General features: G+C 50.8%; 1 pseudogene; it reads right to left on the bottom strand.

Moving 5' to 3' along the window:
• Positions 1–218: 218 nt before the first annotated feature.
• LOC115835561 lies at positions 219–5,429 on the bottom strand (annotated as a pseudogene).
• Between the last annotated feature and the right edge of the window lie 541 nt (positions 5,430–5,970).

Raw genomic sequence — 5,970 nt, 5'->3', positions numbered from 1 at the left:
GACAGTGTCGAAAGTCAGCAGCAGGCGCCTGCACACACCACTGAGCACAGGGCCCCAGGCAGGAACAAGATCCTGAACACAAAACACGGGACAGTTAGCCACTTCCCTCGTGACAGAGAACGAAATAGGCTCCAGGGATCACGACACGGAGAAATGCTCAGTGTGTATGTAATTCAGTGCATGTGGATCCCAGGCCACCGTGCGCTGTTCTGCTGCTTTTACTGGAGCTGCAGAGCCATGGCTGGAATCCCACTGGCAAGTGGTGGGAGACTGGTCCTCCTCTGGTCAGCTTCCAGGCTTCTGCCAGTGTGGCCATGCTGGGAGCACTGAGGAAGAGGGATGTGGAGGATGCACTCAGGAACGCGACAGCACGGTCTCACAGAGGGCGGCAGTTGAAGGAACACAGAAGGTATCCTCCCTCCTCAGCCACAGGGCAAGCAAAAGAAAGCTGTCACTCAGGGGTGGCAAAGGCACAGCTGGGCTTTTCTAACACCCTAGTATGTTTTCCATCACTAACAGTGCATTGGGGCCAGGGGGATAGGGTATTCTCATATATTATATTAATATATATATATATATATGCACACACACATATATATATATACACGTGTGTGTGTATCTTTGATAAAGTTGCTGAAAAGACAGCACTGGGGTGGCGTTACTTTCTGAGCAATCCTGCCATGCAGGTGAACCATTACCTGAGCTTGCTGAAGAGACGTGAAGCGATCCCAGCTGACAAGGGAAGCCACTCTGCCTTCCTGCTCCTGCCACGTGGCTGCCACCCAGGCCCGCAGGCTGTCTGCGGGGGCATCATGAATCAGCTGCAGCCTGGCCTCGAGGGCTGGGCGTCTGCTTGTGAAGAAGCTGTCTGTGCACAAGTCCAGGGGGAATGCCTGTGTCACAGGGAAAGCAAGCTGTCACACTGTGCCTGCAGAGAGCTGTGTTCACCAGAGGACTAGTCAGTACATACCAAAAACTTGGAAACCAGCCAACGATACATTCTTTCTCTCAAAAGATAAGTAAAAGTTAATTGATATAAAAGCAATTTATTAAACTTGTTTTTTAGAGTAATAATTTGCAAAAACAGCTTTTCGCTTAGCTGGGTGGACCTCTGAACAGGCAGTGTGCCCATGTCTGTGAGCTCCTTGGCACAGTGCCTATGACACAGCAGGTGCTCAGGAGGGCTGATGCTGACGGTACTATATATGAAAGGTCTAAATGTAAGGTGGAGGCTACATTAAAGTTTAAAACTTCACATACTTACATCTTAAATTCTATTAATCAGATTTTTAAAATAAGTTATCACCCTTGACCTGTGGATGACCCAAAGGACCGTAACAGAGGTGGTTTCTGCTGGCTGTGGACACACGGTGCCCAGGTGGGCGTGAGCCATGGATGTGTGCAGAAGGACCTACTCGTGGGGCAGGGGCACTGGAGTACCTGACAGGCATTTCTGAAGACATCCGGAATCCCATCCATGAAGATGATGTCCCACAGGAGGAGGCCATACAGGGTGCTGAAGGTGGACCCTTCGCCATGAATCCCTAAGACAAGGTCACACACACACACACGCACACACAAAATCTGTTTTATCTGTTTCTTCCAAAACACCACCATAACCTACTGCACACTCAATTTCAAGAAAATAATAGAAATATTTTAGATTCAGAAGCAAATGCTGTTTTTCGTGCCATTCCCAGTTTATTTTATACAGTATGTTGTTTATATACAGAGCCTTAAGGGCAAAAATCTTAGTAATCATAGAAAAATTCAAATGAACATTTCAAAGCCACAAAGCAGTGTTCTCCAACTTTAGTGAATAACCTAAGAAACATGTTTAAAGGAAAAATAGGCAGATACCCTCCTCACGCTCCCAAGGCTGGGACTAGCAGGGCTGGGCTGGCACAGAATCCCCATGCAGGCCCTGATGCAGGAGGTCCTTGGCCACCCCTGAAGAAATGCTTCCCTAAGGGGACCTCCTGGAGGCCGGCAGCAGCCACCTCCGTTCTTGGCCTCAGCAGGTGCTGCTCTGATGCACCTCATCCCCCTGGGTACTACACTGTCCTAGCCCAGTGCTTCCAATAGTCAAAGCTTTTACAGAGACCTCTGGCCTTAAAGACCACCCACTTCAGTGCCCCTCCTCACGTCACACAAATGTTTTACTGATTGGGAGATGACCTGAGAGACAGAAGTGAGGTGCTGAGGTCACAGAGTCAGAGGCAGGGTCTGGTGTGGGATGAGGGGGTCAGCCTTGGCACAACACACAGACCTGTGTCCCCGAGCAAGCCCCAGATCATCCAGCTGCCCTCCAAGTCCGTACTTCTCTGCACATCAGCACACCCAACAGGGAGGAGGCCGCATGGATGCCTCTCCCCACAAGACCACTGGCCAGAGGAGGTGCTGACCACCAGACCCCCATCCTGACATGCCAGTACTGGCAGCAAAGCCCCTCTGGCTGGTCCCACCTGACATGTACAGGCCCCAACCCATCTGCACAGGACCACAGTGAGTGGGGTCAGGGGTGCTGTGAGAGCAGAGAGCAGGCAGCCACAGCCCGTCATGCCTGCCTGGGTCACCTCTGTCCTGCACTTCTGAGGCTGTGCTGCTCTCTGTCCTGTCTTCCTGTCAGTTCTAGCCCCTCATCCCTGCAGCCCATCTCAGGGATTCAAAAGGACAGCAGTTCACTCAGGACTCCTGGCTGTTGCCAAGTCTTCCCGGAGGACTTTTCTTCCTAGAACACTTCATGCTCTTTCCCAGCCAGGAGTGGAGCTAGGACCTGATTTCCAGGCAGCCTTCCGTCCTGGTGAATACACTGATGATCAGGCAGGAATATAAAGGCCAGATCATTTCTGAACTCCTTTTTTTGTTTGTTTGTTTTGTTTTGAGACAGGGTCTCACTCTGTCACCCAGACTGGAGTGCAGTGGCACAGTCTTGGCTCACTGCAGCCTTGACCTCCTGAGGTCAAGAGATCCTCCCACCTCCATCTTCAGAGTTCAAGTGATCCTCCTGCCTCAGCCTCCCCAGGTGCTGGGATTACAAGTGTAAGCTACCGTGCCTGGTTTGTTCCTCAACTCCTAAGTGGTCCATGCTGTGCGTTTGTGTTATAAGTGAAATCATTTTTGGTGCAGTCCTTCTGAGTAATTCAGAAATCACCTCCCAGAAGAGGTTGAGATTGCTCTGACACAAAATTCCCTGTGGCATAAAGCCTGGCAGCCAGAGTTCAGCCCAGTTTCACGGCATCGATTTTAATCAGGGAAAAATAGTTTCTACTCTGGGAAAGGAATCATGTGTTTTTCAGGCTCATGGCTCAACTGAAAGCATTTCAGCGCTCCCACGTCCCAGCCTGCTTCCTCCTCCAGCGAGTGTCCAGTTTCCACGTCTCTTGGGGCCTTGAATGTGCATTCTATTCTTCTATTTCTAACCATTTCAGGCCTAGTGTCTCTCTCTGCCTTCACTGGCATTTGCACGTCTTCCCCAATAGCATCACCCTTCCCTGTAAGTAATAAAGATATTATGTAGATGAGTCTCAACACTCATCAGAAAGAACCTGGACTTTGTAAGCTCCTATCTTGTAGTTGTCTTTCTATAGTACTTGCTCATCTTCCGAACACTCAGGGAATACTGAAATCATGTCCTGATTTTCACACATTTGAAAATATCAGTGTTTTAACACTGGTAACCCTACAGCCCGGGCACAGGAAGAGTCCTGCCAGACGCGAGGGCGGAAGGCTCAGTGGCTGTTCCCAAAAGCGACTAGCGTGGGCCGCAGGGCCCCTGAGAGGATATCCAGGGCCAGCTTCTAAAATCCCAGGGAAGGGGCAGGAGAGAACAGAAGGAAAACTGAATGGAACAGGGTGGGCCGTGGGGTTGAACACACTGTCCCCCTAACTTCTGTACAAAAGCTTGTGCAGTATCTTCCATAACAAGAAGTTTTTATAAAAGAAAAAAGATCAGAGCCAGGCCCTGTAGAACAACTACCCCTGACCTACTCCTTATCACTGATAAGGGGAAGAACGAGAAGAAGACATCCACCAGCCCCCAGCATCTTCCACTGTGAGCAGAGGACAGAGAGAGGACAGCAGCCCACTGCTGACAGCCCATCCAGCGCTGCTGCTCGTCCACCTGGGGCTGGGTGCCACGAGAGAAAGCCTGCTCAGTTACCCTGGTCAAAGCCGCTGCGTCTGTAATGGCCAGTGCCAGCTCCTCCACAGAGCACAGGACCGTGGTGGGGTCAGCGGCCTCCCCGGCCTCCATCACAAACACAGACTTGCACATCCCACGCTGCGGGCACAGCCTGCCTGTGATGGTCACCTGAAACAGTAGCAGAATAACATCTGTTAGCCTCAGGTCAGCAAAAGTCCCTGAAAACCTGCCTGTAGCGTCGTGAGGATTGACCTCCCTTACCACAAAGCCAGTCACTTAGCAGAGCACACAGCGTGGGGCTCACACACGCACACCTGCGGGGATGTGACAGCTCGCTGGTCCGGCCCTGGGAGAGCCTCAACCACCAGAACTGCTCTACAGGTCCCAGCGAGTAAATGAAACTGGGGCAGATGCTGAGAGTCCCCATTCAGGAGATCTGTCACTCAATCCAGGGTGTGACCACACCAAGCAGCCCAGTCTCCTCAGGGAGGAGGGCGTTAGGGGGAGACTGGGAGCAATGGCCACACAGCCGTCCAAAACGAGTTTTAGATTATTCCAAGTCTAAAAGAAAACACACACTCAAAACAGCTCTTAGGATGCTTCTGGTCCAAAAAAAACCAGGTACACACGCCTAAGTCCAAAGCACCCACAGGCTCTTTCCTCACGTGTTTCACATCTTGCACAGCCATTTCTGGGAGCTGCTGGAGAAGGTGCTTGAACTTTTACAGCTTGGAGACTCTCGCAGGCGCATGGCTCGCTGATACAGTGAAAGGCGGTGTCCTGTTCTGACTTCCGGATCCGCCAGCCCCTCTGTGATGCACTTGATAGTCTGGCAGAGAGTATGGTCACACATCAGGCTCCTAAAACACCCCATGGCAGCTTCCATGCATTTAGTTTGACAGAAAAGCCCACTGTTTATTATTGAATTTTGCTGATTAGCAAATGAGCAAACAGCACTTCTAGAGATTTAGGCTGTTTCCTTAGATCTTATTCTGAGGCTTTCAATGCATCCGGCAACCAGAGCCTTCACAGTCAACGTGCTGGAGCATGACTGGGCTGTAATCCAGGTGGAGAGCAGATCCCAGCAGCTGCCCCTCACAAAGGCTGTGAACTTCAGGGATGCCTGACGTTACAGGAAAACTTGGCTCAGTGGTTCTCAGGACATCACCTAGGCAGCTTTGTAGGAGAACATGTGTCCCACCCGGAATCCACACAATGAGAACCTCCAGAGCAGGAGCCCAGGTGTGGGGGGGGGGGGCCACATCAAAGCTGCAGGTGAATCTCATATGCAGTCAGGAACCATGGAGCTGCTTCAGATTCCCTTATTTACAGGGACAGGAGCCAAAGGTTTGGAGGAGTTACAAGTATTTCCCAAGGCGATTCAGAGTCAGACAAATAACACAGAAGCCACAAGGAGATACCACTTCACACTAGGATGGCTATAATCAGAAACATGGAAAATAAGCGTTGACAAGGAGGTAGAGAACCCAGAACCCTCCCTCATTGCTGGTGGGATGTGACACTGGTGTGAACACTGTGAAAAACAGTTCAGCCACTCCTCAAAAAGCTCAACACAGAATCACCACAGGACCCAGCAGTTCCACTCTCAGGTATTCCCAAAAGAATTGAAACCAGGGACTGAAACAGAGGTTCATGCAGCGTTCTTCAAAATGGCCGAAAAGGTGCAAGGAACCCAATGTCCCTCAACAGATGAGTGGCTAGGAAAATGTGGTATCAGATGCTACAGTGGAAGTGTGTTCAGCCTGGAGAAGGAACGGAGTCCTGACACGTGCCACGCTGTGGGTGAAGCTCAGAAACATGATGCT

This window comes from Nomascus leucogenys, chromosome 6, assembly GCF_006542625.1.
Source record: "Nomascus leucogenys isolate Asia chromosome 6, Asia_NLE_v1, whole genome shotgun sequence".
Classification (NCBI taxonomy): domain Eukaryota; kingdom Metazoa; phylum Chordata; class Mammalia; order Primates; family Hylobatidae; genus Nomascus; species Nomascus leucogenys.
This window is presented reverse-complemented; position numbering and strand designations above follow the sequence as displayed.